At 42.8% G+C, this 15,583-nt stretch overlaps 1 protein-coding gene across 7 annotated transcripts in view; it reads right to left on the reverse strand.

Moving 5' to 3' along the window:
* Positions 1–15,583, reverse strand: part of LOC132780240 (myelin-associated glycoprotein) — a 103,824-nt gene that overhangs the window by 56,551 nt on the left and 31,690 nt on the right. The window lies entirely within an intron of this gene.

Here is a 15,583-nt window from a genome sequence, read left to right on the forward strand (position 1 = left end):
AGAAAACAAGGGAGCTGACAGGGGATAGACACCCCATTCTTTGTATAATTTTTATGTGATACTGTTTTATGTATCGTTTATATTATGCTGCACCTTGGAGTGTCTTGTAAGCCACCCAAGTCCCTTTTCAGAGACGGTGGTGGGATATAAATAAAGATGATTATGATTATTATTATTATTCGCTTCTGGTGTGAGACAATTGGCCATCAGCAAGGACATTGCCCAGGAGATGCCTCTCATGTCCCTGCATGGGGAGCTGGAGCTGACAGAGGAACAACAGAAGCGACTTGCAGTTTCTTGAGTCACTCCTGACACGAAAATTATTATTATTATTATTATTATTATTATTATTATTATTATTATTATTCACCATAAAATATAAAAGGCTGCCAGAGCAGCATTTCTCAACCTGGGAGTCAGGACCCCTTGGGGGGTTCAATGGGGTGCCAGAGGAGTCACCAAAGACCATCAGAAAACAGTATTTTCTGTTGGCCATGGGGGTTCTGTGTGAGAAGTCTGGCCCAATTCTATCATTGGTGGGATTCAGAATGCTCTTTTATTGAAGGTGAACTATAAATCCCAGCAACAATTCCCAAATGTCAAGGTCTATTTCCCCCCAAACTCCACCAGTGTTCACATTTGGGCATATTGAATATTAGTGCCAAGTTTGGTCCACATCTATCATTGTTTGAGTTCACAGTGCTCTCTGGATGCAGGTGAACTCCAGAATGCAAGGTCAGTGCCCACCAAACCCTTCCAGTATTTTCTGTTGGTCATGAGGGTTCTGTTTGGTTCAATTCCATTGTCGGTGGAGTTAAGAATACTCTTTGATTGTAGGTAAACTATAAATCCCAACAACTACAACTCCAAAATGACAAAAATCACACACACACACCCCAAACCCACCAGTATTCAAATTTGGGCATATTGGGTATTTGTGTCATATTTGGTCCAATGAATGATAATACATCCTACATATCAGATATGTATATGATGATTAATAACAATAGCAAAATTACATTTATGAAGTAGCAACCAAAATAATTTTATGGTTGGGAGTCACCACAACATGTATTAAGGGTTGCAGCATTAGGAATGGTTGAGGACAACTGTGCTAGACGGAGAGACCACAGGGTAAGGTGAAGCTCTCCTTCTCTTTCAGTCTCCAGCAAGTAATATCTTTTGTTATTGTGACCCTATTGTGACCATATTTACAACACTGACAAAATCTTTGAAGTTTCATCTCCCTTCCTAGGTACTCCGGGTACATTAATTTTGATTCAAGTCACTAGAGAAAGCAAAGTCAGACAGAAATGGCATATAGGATTTTGCACCTATGGGTCATTTCACACTACATAACTGAAGTGCTATGATATTGTTATGGCTGCATTTTCTGGCATCCTTGGGCACTTCCCAAAAAGATGCTTCCTAAACTGCCAATCACAGGACTTCATAGGATGTAGCCAGAGACTTCATCATATGTGTCTTCACAAGCATCCATAGTTGATCCATGGAGCCCTATTCTGCCCATCACACAATGCACACTAAATTCTGGCAGAGCTCCATGGATCAACTGTGGTGCAAGTATCCTATGATGCTTTGCCCACAACATGGGAGGCTTCGTTGGGCCAGCACGGGGGGAAGTCATGCTGCAACACCTTCCCACAAATGATTGGGAAGTGTCACTGCAGACGAGATGGGGCATGGGTGCTGGGATTGCACCACGGATTTGCCACGGAGGCTGGCCAATCGCCCCACACACCCTCATCATTGTGAAGTACAGTAGAGTCTCACTTATCCAACCTTCGCTTATCCAACATTCTGTATTATCCAATGCAGTCTGCCTCCTGCCCAGATCCACAGCTCTTTCAATACATTGCAATGTTTTGGTGCTAAATTAATAAACACAGTAATTACTACATAATGTTACCATGTATTGAACTGCTTTTTCTGTCGATTTGTTTTAAAATATGGTGTTTTGGTGCTTAATTTGTAAAATCATAACGTAATTTGATGTTTAATAGGTTTTTCCTGCATCCTCTCACCCAACCTTTTTAACTTGTATGCAGAACACATCATGCGATGTGCGGGGCTGGATGAATGCAAAGCTGGGGTGAAAATTGCTGGAAGAAACATTAACAACCTCAGATATGCAGATGACACCACTCTGATGGCTGAAAGCGAGGAGGAGCTGAGGAGCCTTCTAATCAAGGTGAAAGAAGAAAGCGCAAAAGCCGGGTTGCAGCTAAACGTCAAAAAAACCAAGATTATGGCAACAAGAATGATTGACAACTGGAAAATAGAGGGAGAAAATGTGGAGGCCGTGACAGACTTTGTATTTCTAGGTGCAAAGATTACTGCAGATGCAGACTGTGGCCAGGAAATCAGAAGACGCTTCCTTCTTGGGAGGAGAGCAATGTCCAATCTCGATAAAATAGTAAAGAGTAGAGACATCAGACTGGCAACAAAGATCCGCCTAGTCAAAGCCATGGTATTCCCTGTAGTAACCTACGGATGTGAGAGCTGGACCTTAGGGAAGGCTGAGCGAAGGAAGATCGATGCTTTTGAGCTGTGGTGTTGGAGGAAAGTTCTGAGAGTGCCTTGGACTGCGAGAAGATCCAACCAGTCCATCCTCCAGGAAATAAAACCCGACAGCTCACTGGAGGGAAAGATACTAGAGACAAAGTTGAAGTACTTTGGCCACATCATGAGGAGACAGGAAAGCCTAGAGAAGACAATTATGCTGGGGAAAGTGGAAGGCAAAAGGAAGAGGGGCCGACCAAGGGCAAGATGGATGGATGGCATCCTTGAAGTGACTGGACTGACCTTGAGGGAGCTGGGGGTGGTGACGGCCGACAGGGAGCTCTGGCATGGGCTGGTCCATGAGGTCACGAAGAGTCAGAGACGACTGAACGAATGAACAACGACAGGTTTTTCCTTAATCCCTATTTATTATCCAATATTTTCGCTTATCCAACCTTCTGCCAGTCGATCTAAAGTCAGACTCTACTATAGAATGATAGCATACAATTGTGGCATATGAAAGGTTTATGTTCTTTTGTATTATTGGAACTACAGACTAGTTCAAGGATGGGAGAAAGTTGGTGCCGATATCATATATGATCTACAAGGAAGTGTTTTTGTGATCCCTGATCTCTCCAAGGTCCCTAGGTTACCCTTTTTGTGGTCCCCAAAATGTAGATCATCTTTCCTGGAACCTCCAGGAATATCCTTTGTAAACAGGCTGTAACACCACACTCTCCCCCCCTCCCCCGCAACCTTAAACATGCAATATCTATCTATCTATCTATCTATCTATCTATCTATCTATCTATCTATCTATCTATCTATCATCTATCTACTTCAGCTAGTGGAGATTTTGCTTACTCTGACGTTGAGATATTTTGTTGTTGTTTTGCATTTGTATCACTCTATATGGCCCTTGGGAGGGCAGAGAACTGGCATCTGGAAACAATCTAGTTTTCCAGCTTTGGTTTACTGTAGAGTTTCTCAACCTGGGGGCTGGGATCCCTGGGGGTTCCCAGGGGGTGTCAGAGGGATCACCAAAGACCATCAGAAAGCACAGTATTTTTGTTGGTTAATGGGGGGTTCTGTGTAGGAAGTCTGGCCCAATTCTATCATTGGTGGGGTTCAGAATGCTCATTGATTGTAAGTGAACTCTAAATCCCAGCAATGACAACTTCCAAATGTCAAGGTCTATTTTCCCCAGACTCCACCAGTGTTCAAATTTGGGTCAACAGTGCTCTCTGGATATAGGCGAGCCACAACTCCAAAACCCAAGGTCAATTCGCACCAAACTCTTCCAGTATTTTCCGTTTGTCACGAGAGTTCTGTGTGCCAATTTTGGTTCAATTGCATTGTTGTTCGAGTTCAAAAAGCTCTTTGATTGTAGATGAACTATAAATCCCAGCAACTACAACTCCCAAATGACAAAACCAATCTCTCCCAACCCTACCAGTATTCAAATTTGGGTATATTGGATATTTGTGCCAAATTTTGTCCAGTGAATGAAAATACATTCTGCATATCAGATATTTACAGTAGCAAAATTACAGTTATGAAGTAGCAATAAAAATAATTTTATGGTTGGGGATCACCACAACATAAAGAACTGTATTAAGAGGTCACGGCATTAGGAAGGTTGAGAAACACTGGTCTAGTGCTTGTGGACACAAGTGCATGCACACAGATAGAAATACCAGTGTGCCATTCCTGTTCCAACCTCCCATAACTGCCAATTACGATAGACAGAGCTGCTGCTGCTGGTTGCCACAGTCCTTCCATTCGGAGTACACCCAAATCCAATTTGCATTCTGAGGGGAACCAGCTTTCGAGGGCAGGACAAGACAATCTGTTATACAGCCAGTGAACACAGCATTCAGAAGGGGGCCAATCTTTCATCTATGTATCCCCACGCATTTTCTGTGCACCCGGTATGCAGGCAGTGTTCCTTGGGGGATAAATGGTGGTATTACATATATGCATGAGAAGATTCTTTTTTTGTCTGCAAAATGTCAGAAAGTATAGTGCTCTATTTTCAGATGCAGAACACAGTCAACAGTTCTTGGAACAGACGAGAACATTAACAAAATGTTGCAGCATGGAGCAATCCCTCTTTAGGCTTTCTGGCCATTCTGTTCTCAGCCCAAAATATGAATACCTGCTAGGAACAACCAGGCCATCCTGCTGTTTCAGGGATCCCTCTCTAATAGTTACCTCCCCTAAATATTTCTCTCTTTCTCCTACAAATTTAGAGTTTCCCCTCAAACTTGCCAACACCTCCCTCGTGTTTTTTTTTTTTTTTTTGCAAGGAGTACCAGAAGGATGCCATAACCAATGGCTCTCAGAATCAGAAGACTGGAATGAGAGCCTTCAAATTATTTCAGCATGTTCTTTGAACTAATGACTAGTGGGCATGCTGGCTGGGAGTTCTATCCAAAATAGCCCAAGACAACAAACCTTGGGAGTTGCCGTTTGACAACATAAGGAGGACCCCTCAATTCCCACTCCTAGTCCATATTATTACAATATGGCAGAGTGGCTACATGGAGCATCTTGTCTTGCTTGGGAAGCACAACAGGATGGAGTTGTTGACCTCCTAGTCTGCTTACAGCAGGGATAGGAACTTCGGGTCCTTCCTCATGGGGGAGGACTGCATTTCCCATTATTTCCAGCCAGCACACCTAATAGTGAGGGGAAAATGAGAGGTGTATATGCTGTTAAACTGCTGAGCTGCTGAACTTGCTGACTGGAAATTTGGTGGTTTGAATCTGCGGGACGGGGTGAGATCCTATTGATAGCACCAGCTCCTGCCAACCTAGCAGTTCGAAAACATGCAAATGTGAATAGATTAGTAGGAACTGCTTTGGCAGGAAGTTAACGGTGCTCCATGCAGTCATGCTGGCCACATGATCTTGGAGGTGTCTATGGACAATGCTGGATCTTCAGCTTAGAAATGAGAGATCAGTACCACCCACCAGAGTCGGACTTGACTAGACTTAATGTCAGGGGGAAACCTTTACCTTTACTGGGTTATTGTGGGTTTTCCAGGCTGTATGGCCATGTTCCAGAAGCATTATCTCCTGACGTTTTGCCTGCAACCTCTGAGAATGACTGCCATAGATGCAGGTGAAACGTCAGGAGAGAATGCTTCTGGAACATGGCCATACAGCCCGAAAAACTTACAGCAACACTTTTATTAGGTGTTTTAATTCTTATATTTCATGTTTTGAATGTCCTTTTATTTTATCTTATGGTGAACTGTCCTACTGATTTTATGACAGGTAATATGTTGTTGGTTTGAGTTTTGATTTATGTATGTAAGGCATTGAATTTTGCCGTTATTTTTGTGTAAACCACTCTGAGTCCCCACAGGGGTGAGTAAAGCAGTATATAAATACTGCAAATAAATAAATAAATAAATAAATCCTGGCTGAGCATCAATAAAACAGTTTTTGATCATCCGGTCACTCGTTGTCCCTGCGGCGGGACGAACTGTACTGTTTGAAATGTTTGCAATTCTTTCCCAGGGTGCATCCTTCCATCCAAAGTTGGACTGCACATTTTATGCCAATCTCTGTATGATCACAACAAAAGAATCACCCTAGAAGTGGGCAGGAGGGATTCATTGGAGAACGATATAGCTTGAATGTTCTGGAACTGTTCTAGAAGGTCCAAGCAATATAGGTCAGGGTTGTGTTGGCCTGATATTCAGTTAATCTACACATGTTCATTGGAAGAGTTTCCCTCTTATGGTGCTTTTCCTACTGGGAGAAATTCTTGGCATGCCCAGAGTCACATTCTTTGCACGTTACCCTGCTCTCCAGTGGGCAGGCATCCCTCCCAACGTCCCCTGCGGAAAACAGGGAGCCACAAAAGGTCCCTGTTTATTGCCTCCTCACTCCATCACTCAACCTTGCAAGCTACTATAATGCTATAGCTGTGGGATCTACACTGTGGTATCCCACTCATTAGAAGCAGACACAATCATTTTTCTTCCCTTGAATCCATAAACAAACTGTTCATATGGTTGTCCCTCACTTTTCTGCCGGGTTCTCCTCTCTCCTTAGAGATATTATTTGCGACATGTGAGTCAACTTCCTGGCACAGCACTATTACTACCATTACTCTGGCACAAATGCCAAACCACCAACACCAAAAGGGTTTTACCAGTGAAGAGCAGCCATTTCTGGGGTGGCACTCAGTAGCAAGCAACCTGAATAGATCTGCAGCAGTGATATGCAATTATCTAGTGCAGAGCTGAAATCAAAGCAACCCAGTTTGGGAGAGATGTTTACAGCATCTCAGCAGACATATGCGAAGTGCTCTCATTTTATTTATATCCCGCCTTTCTTCCAAGCTGAGGACAGAAAGTTCCAAAGCAGATGCCCATCGAGGCATAATGCCTGAACCAGAGCCAGGAATAGCTGGCAGTTCCCATGACAGTGGGTTGGTGAATCCACTCTAGGCTTTTAAAGGAACCATCCGAGAAGCTCACGTGATCTTGCAGATACAGTTGAACACCTTCAATAGCTCTTTTAAAATTCAGACTAATCCTCCAATGGATCCACCTCCCCAAATAACAAAGAAGCCACACACTATTTGAACCTATTTAGCTTCAGAAATGTTACTGAGCAAGCCACACATTGGAACTTGCCAACAAACTGGAATAGGTAACCGACCTAAGGTCAGAATGCAGACACTATCTTAATCAAGGTTATCTTATGGGAGGAAACCTATACAATTAATGGGATCACCATAAGTTGAAAGGGAAACTTCAAAGCACATATGTGCAAGCGCATGCACACAGAAACAGCACAGTTTGTTTTTGAACTAGGGCTCTAGTCTAGACTCTTTCAGCCAGAATGGATCAAGGAAAAGCAGAATTGAGAGTGCTGCTATTTGGATATATAGTCAGCCAAACCACCCCCAACACATGCTCATCTAGCCTTTGACATAATAATAATAATAATAATAATAATAATAATAATAATAATAATTCCCCCATCAACATTGAGGGGAGTCAATAGTAATAAACTGCTTAAAGTGCAAAAGACGAAGAGGAAATACCGTAAAAACACAATGCAGAGCAGAAGAGAAAACTGGCAAAAGAAGGCTCTCCATGGACAGTTCCTGGGAAAAATTGAGAGACAAATTGACAAAGAAAAAATATGGCTGTGACTCACAAATGGAACTTTGAAAAAGGAGACGGAGGGCCTGATTCTGGCAGCCCAAGAACAAGCCATTAGAACAAATGCCATCAAAACCAGAATTGAAAAGTCGACGACAGATCCCAAATGTAGACTTTGCAAGGAAGCAGATGAAACAATAGATCACATCCTCAGCTGCTGCAAGAAGATCGCGCAGACAGACTACAAGCAGAGACATAACACCGTTGTTCAGATGATCCATTGGAACTTGTGCCACAAATACCATCTTCCTGCGACAAAGAAGTGGTGGGATCACAAGCTGGAAAAAGTTACAGAGAATGAACACGCCAAACTCCTTTGGGACTTCGAGATTCAGACTGAAAGAGTTTTGGAGCATAATACTCCTGACCTCCCAATCGTGTTAAAAAACAAAGTATGGATCGTCGATGTCGCAATCCCAGGTGACAGCAGGATTGAAGAGAAACAACTGGAAAACCTGACACGATATGAGGATTTAAAAATTGAGCTGCAAAGACTCTGGCACAAACTAGTAAAGGTGGTTTCAGTGGTGATCGGCACACTGGGTACAGTGCCTAAAGACCTTGGCCTGCACTTAAACACAATCGGCGCTGACAAAATTACCATCTGCCTGCTGCAAAAAGCCACCTTACTGGGATCTGCACACATTATTCGCCGATACATCACACAGTCCTAGGCACTTGGGAAGTGTCTGACGTGTGATCCAATTCAACAGCCAGCAGAGTGTCTGCTGTGGACTCATCTTGTTGTGTTTCAAATAAATAATAATAATAATAATAATAATAATAATAATAATATAATAATAACAACAACAACAACAACAACAACAACACGTCAAACTACTCTGGGACTTCTGAATTCAGACTGACAGAATTTTGGAGCATAATACTTCTAACCTCACGATCGTGTTAAAAAACAAAGTATGGATTGTCGATGTTGCAGTCCCAGATGACAGCAGGATTGAAGAGAAAAAACTGGAAAAGTTGACATGATACAAGGATTTAAAGATTGAACTGCAAAGACTCTTGCATGAGCCAGCCAAGGTAATCCCAGTGGTGATAGCCACACTGGGTGCAGTGCTTAAAGACCTTGGCCTGCACTTAAAAACAACTGGCACTGACAAAATTACCACCTTTCAGCTGTAAAAGGCCACCCTACTGGGATCTTAAATGTTGGGCTTTGCCTCTGTGCATAACTGTTAGTGTTTTGTGCTGCCACGAATTGAACAATCCTCATGGGAAATGACAGCGTAGCCATGGCCCAGCTGTCCTCCCCACCTTCTCAGAGGTCGCTGCCTTCACCGAAAGGGTGTGCTTTAATTGCACAGCCTCTTTGTACCGAACTCTGAGTCACTGGCACAGATCCGGGCTCCCATTCTACCCCTCCCATCTCCAGCCTCCCTGTTGAGATCCTCTGGTGGAGAAAAGGAAGCAAGATCCACCCCTAATTATTGCTGTGAATCTTCATCAGCCGGCAGAACATATGGGGAAACTAGCATCCACTTCCTCTGAGCAGCAGCTCCCGTCTGCCTGGGCTCGTGTGCCGTGCTGCATTGCCATGGTGAATTTGATCACGTAGATTTCATAGCCAAATAAACAGCCACACGCTTGGGCCTGCTTCCTTTTGATGCTCACTCTTGCTCGGAGAGGTGCAACGAGTGAGATCCGGGGATTAGGGGGAAATAGACTCAACTCTTGATGATGAGGATGACAGAGATGTGGTGGAAGCTGAAGCTCTGGAAGTGGAGACATTTCAAACCCGAAGCTCTTGGGAATGTGGGTGGAGAAATCTCTTCCTTTGGCTTTCTTCTGTGTTCTTTTTCAAACCTTAAGTTCTTTCTATTCCTAACATAGACAGAGACGTGTGAATTCAGTGAATTCTTCAAAAATGGACTGAAACTGAGACTGAAAAACTTTGACAGGTATAATGTTGCACTCCAGGTCTGGAAACACCTATGACCACTACACCACACAAGAGTCCAGGAATATAAGCAAACAGTTTAGAGACCTCACAACCTCTGAGGATGCCTGCCATAGATGCAGGCGAAATGTCAGGAGAGACTGCTTCTGGAACATGGCCATACAGCCCGGAAAACTTACAACAATCCAAACAGTTTATTGTAAAAACACACAAAAAGCATATAAAAAACAGAAATAAGAAATATAATCCAAAAGGATTTTGCAACAGGTGTTAACAAAACAATAATCCAAATGTGTCATCTATATAAATAAAAATGTAATGTTCATTTGTGGGATTAACTGAACTCAAAAACCACTGGGGGACACAAGACACATAACAACCCAATGTATGCCCTTCACTCATAAAAACACTGAAAAACACAGAAGGGACTTTAAAAGCCCCAAAAAGCTAAATGACAATACAGAAAAAAGGGAAGAAAGAGGGAGGGAAGGGGAGAAAAGAAAGAAAGAAAGAAAGAAAGAAGAAAAGGGGAGGGAAAGAAAGAAAGAAGGGAAAAGGAAGCATGGAAGCAAAGAGAGAAGGAAGGAAGGAAAGCGGTAGAGAAGGAAGAAAGGAGAGAAAGAGAGAGGGAAAGAAAAAGGGGAAAGTAAGGAAAGTTAGAGAAGGAAGGAAGGAGAGAAGGAAAGATAAATGGGAAGGAAAGAGGGAGCGAAGGAAGGGGGAAGATGTAAAGAAAGGAGGAGGGAAGGAAAGAAGGAAAGAGAAGGAAGAAAAGAGACAGCAGAAGAGAAAGAAAAAGGGGAAAGGAAGGAAAGAGATAGAGAAGGAAGAGAAGGAAGGAAGGGAAGGAAGGAAGGTAGGAAGGAGAGGGAGTGAAGGAAGGAGGGAAACAAGGAGAGAAAGAGGGAAGGTTGGTCACAGCAAAGTGTGGCGGGTACAGTTAGTCTATAGAAATAAAAATGTAATGTTGGTTTGTGGGATTAACACAAACCAAAAACCACTGGACAAATTGACACCAAGTTTGGACACAATAGACCTATCAGGCCAACGAGTGACCATAACTCATAAAAATACTGAAAAACACAGCAGAAGAGACGTAAAAAGCCAAAAAACAAAATATATTACAACACATGAGCAAAACCACACACACACACATATACGCAAACACACATATACACAAATATATACACACACAAAACACACATACACAGACTGGGCCACAGCAACGCATGGCAGGGGATGGCTAGTAAAGTAATATAATCCGAAAGGTTTACCAACAGGTGTTAACTAGACAATAATCCAAACATCTCATAAAGTTCCAGAGGTGAAAATGTCCAGGAACAGCCAGAAAACACAGGTACTGCGTAAGTCCACAAGCAAGCAGGTATACTAAAAACTTGAACAGGAGTACATGAACAGGAACATAAAAACTTCCAGGATATATTAAATCCAAGACTTGACTTGAACTAGGAACCAGAGAACTCAGGCTTAGCTTCTCACTCTAACGCATCATTGCCTGAACTGCCCTTAAGGTAAACAACTTGTTGTTTAATACACACCCATGAAAGCATTATGTCTCCCATGAATGTTCTCCACAACTTTCCCATGTAATCTCTCAGATTGACATACTCTATTTTTGGCTCTGATTTGTAAACAAAGACTTTTGTTGATCTCCATAATTACAGGTGGTGTCTCCTGGAAACCCTCCTTATCACTCTCTCCACTCAATTCCTTATCTGTTGTTGCTTCTTCCAGCTCCTCTGATTGGCCTTGAAACCCTCCACTTTCCGAGCCAGTTTTTTTAACAGAGACAACCATTATTACCCAGACCTGAATTTCCCAGACTTGAGGGCCCATCACTTTGTGCTACAGGAAAGCCCACAATCTTTCCTGTAAATCATCAGTTAAACCATCAGCCTCTGACTGATCTACAACATATAACTGTTCCAGCACTTCACCGGCCTGACATATAGATGATAAAGCATCTTGGGATAGAAAGGCATTATTATTATTATTATTATTATTAAAGAGTCTGGGAATCCTTTTGGACCCTCTGCTGACGGTGGAGGCCCAGGTCTCCGCCGCTAGCAGAACCGCCTTTTTTCATCTGCGGCAGGCTAGACGGCTGCCCCCCTACCTGTCCAGGGACGACCTAGCTACGGTGGTCCAGGCTACAGTCATCTCAAGACTGGACTACTGTAATGCCCTCTACATTGGCCTTCTTCTGTTGGTGATCCAGAAGCTCAAGCTGGTACAAAACGCAGCTGCTCGGCTTCTTGCGGGAAGTCCGATGAGATGCCACATAACACCAATCTTACTGCAGGTGGATTGGTTACCAATTGAGCACCGGATCACTTTCAAAGTGATGCTACTCACCTTTAAGCCTTGCATGGTCTGGGGCCAATGTACCTGAGGGACCACCTCACCCCCTACCAACCCCAAAGATCCCTCCGTTCTGAGGACCAAGATCTATTGGAAATTCCCAGTGTCAAGACCTTGCGTCTAACAGCAACCAGACGCTGAGCCTTTACAGCAGTGGCACCATCACTCTGGAATACTCTGCCACCTGAAGTCCGTGCCTTGCGGGACTTATCAGCTTTCCACAGGGCATGTAAGACATATCTATTTCGACGGGCCTTTGATCTCTGATTGTTTTTAAATTGTGTTCGATTTTAGCCTGTTCTTGTAAGCCGCTCCGAGCCCCAGGGGAGTGGCGGCATATAAGTTCAAATAATAAATAAATAAATTATTATTATTCATTTATTTCTCAAAATGCAATAATTGGAACAGAATGTAACCAAAGTGTGTAGTTACCATGGTCAGATTTGACTTCTCGTGTTTTAAATGTGTGAAGGAATTTATCTCCAAAGTCTGGTTCTTCTTTCTCAGCACTAATATGGAGCTCTTTCGGAAGTGGCAAATGGTGCTGGAGGTTGCAGCATTTATAGTGATCAGACAACATTTTTTTGTCATTCTGGGATATTTATTGGCAATTCCTACATCAGCTACATGTCATTGTCTTTGCTGTCACATCAACTTATGGCAACATTATGAATGAGTGATAACCAACCAACACCCTCGCCCACCGGTCATTAACAGCTCTGTTCAGTTTTCCAAACCCAGTGCTTTAACTCCCTTGATTTAGTCAATCCATCTGCAGTGCAGTCTCCCTCCACTCCTAATGCCTTTCGCTTTGCCAAGCATTATCATATTTTCCAATGAGTCATGTAGTCTCATGATAATCCAGAATACAACAACCTCAACAACAAAGTACAACCTCAGTTTGTCATCTTTGATACTAGTGAGAGGTTTGATGGCTCCAAGAGCCACCCATTTGTCTTTTTGGCAGTCCAGGATGTCGGCAGAAATGTTCTCCAGCACCATATTTAAATGAATTGATTTTCTTCCTGCAGCTTCCTTCATTGCCCAGCTTATATAAACATAATGACTCCTATTTAGATGATGGGTTTTTAAAATTCTGAACTTTATTGCAATTGGAGGGAGCTCAATTTTCCCTTCTCTTTCCTCACTCAGCACATCCACTGCACTGCAATAGAGGCTCAATTCCACCCCTATAAAGAGCCCACTATAACAGCCTTCCATCTATATAAATAAAAATATAATGTTCGTTTGTGGGGTTAACATAACTAAAAAACCACTGGATGAATTGCCACCAAATTTGGCCACAAGACACCTACTAACCCAAGGAGTGACCATCACTCAAAGATTTGATTTTGTCATTTGGGAGTTGTAGTTGCTGGGATTTATAGTTCACCAACAATCAAAGAGCATCTGAACTCCATCAATGATGGAAATGAACCAAGCATGGCACACAGGACTCCCATGACCAACAGAAAACACTAGAAGGGTTTGGTGGGTATTGACGCTGAGTTTGGGAGTTGTTGTTCGCCTTCATCCAAGAGCACTGTGGACTCAAACAATGATGGATCTGGACCAAACTTGGCACAAATATTACATATGCCAAAATATGAACACAGATGGAGTTTGGGGAAAATAGATCTATTATCACCTATAAAGCTCTAAACATTTCAGGACCTGCCTACCTGCGCGACTGCCTCCTCCCCTACAAGCCCACACGGTCTTTAAGATCTTCCGGGGATGCCCTTCTCTCGCTCCTGCCTCTATCTCAGGCGCGATTGGTGGGGACAAGGGAGAGGTCATTCTTGGGTGTATTTTGGGGGAAGCCTTCAAGTGATCTCTAGGTCACTGGAGCTGCAGTGGTGCAATGGATTAAACCCTTGTGCCGGCTGAACTGCTGACATGAAGACCTGAAGATCGGCGGTTTGAATCTGCAAGATGGGGTGAGCTCTCATCTGTCAGGCCCAGCTTCCCATGTGAGGACCTAAGAGAACCCTCCCACAGGATGGTAATACATCTGGGTATTCCCTGGGCAACATCCTTGCAGACAGCCATTCTCTCACACCAGAAGTGACTTGCAGTATATTCCCAAGATGCTCCTGGCACGATAAAAGGATATATCTCTATGTTCATATTGTTTTGGTTCACTTACGCAAAGTTTGCCTGACCTGGTTCTTTCATTTCACACATGCATACTATCAATTGTTGTGGTTGCTGCTGCTGTTGACGCTGCTGCTGACATTGGTCTTCTTTCTATGGCATTGGATTCTAGCCCTGTATCTTCCACAGTATTTCTACCTTTGGTACCAAATTTTCTGTTAAAAAAGAACTCTCTGGAGATACATCTATTTTATTCTGTGTGTCACAGCCAGTGAGTGGATCCTCAAGTAGATAGTCCCGGGGGTGGCGGTTGGGGGCTGATGTCTAACCCCAGATGTAACTGCTTTTACTGAATATCTATGTTCTGGCAAGTCAGATAGAGGGCCCATGCGGCTTGCAGCTCTGCATTAAATCTGCTCAGAAAATGACTTTTGGTCTTTTAGGGAAGGAATAAACCTAGCAGGAGGGCTTTGAAAAAGTTGTTGGAAAAGGCTATAATTCTTTGGATGTAATTACAGCATACAGATGAGGGAGAAGAAAATTAGTACAGATTGCACTACAAGCGGAATACTAGCGGTAATTAGATTTAAACCACCAATAAATATGATTTCCCCCCTCTTTTATTAAAAAGACCTTTCCCGGAAGTCAGGAGTTGCACAAGTTCTAAGCTTTAGGTCAGGAATAAACCCAGCAGCAGCTGTACCCCATGAACTATATCGTACCTAGCCCTTTAATAAATTAAATTGATTTGATGATTTTTGTGTAATTTGTATCTTTTAAACTATGGACTGTATCTATTTCTCATATGAAGTGTATATAAACTACTTCTTAAAATGCATCGGATTGTAACCTAGAGACAGACAATCCTCTGTGACCCTGTTTAGATAATCTCCTGGCAATGGAAAAGTTAGCAAATCCCTCTGGCTATTTCCCAAGCCAGATAATTATCAGATTCATTGTGTGTATGCAAGGATCTCCTTTGCCAGCCAGATAAACTCAAGATGTTTGTGCAATTCACAGAGGCTGAGAGTCCGCCGCTCCCTTGTGGAAACAGGGGCTTAGAGTATGTGCATTCATTAACTCTTTTACTGACATTCACACATTTCCTCACACTAGGGGTGGAAAAAACATGAAAATAAAACTAATCAAATTTTGGAGAAACCTCTTTGTTCAAGGGATTTTAGCACTTAACCATTAAAAGTCTGGCTTTCAATTCCCATGAATGATCAACCATGTGTATAGTGCTGAATTGCCACTTCTTTTTAAGAATAGCTCCTTCTCTTTAATACTTTCATAACACATAGGTTCAATTTGCACCAACTATTAGGTGAGTAATCTACATAATTAAATCAGTCTTCTGGCCCCTTACAAATGCACCACTACCCCTCATAGGAGAGCAATTCCACAGGCTGAATAAGTTATTTCAATATTTTGGGCTACAACTCCCAAAACCTAACTATACTGGTTGTATATTC

Source organism: Anolis sagrei, chromosome X (genome assembly GCF_037176765.1).
Source record: "Anolis sagrei isolate rAnoSag1 chromosome X, rAnoSag1.mat, whole genome shotgun sequence".
Classification (NCBI taxonomy): domain Eukaryota; kingdom Metazoa; phylum Chordata; class Lepidosauria; order Squamata; family Dactyloidae; genus Anolis; species Anolis sagrei.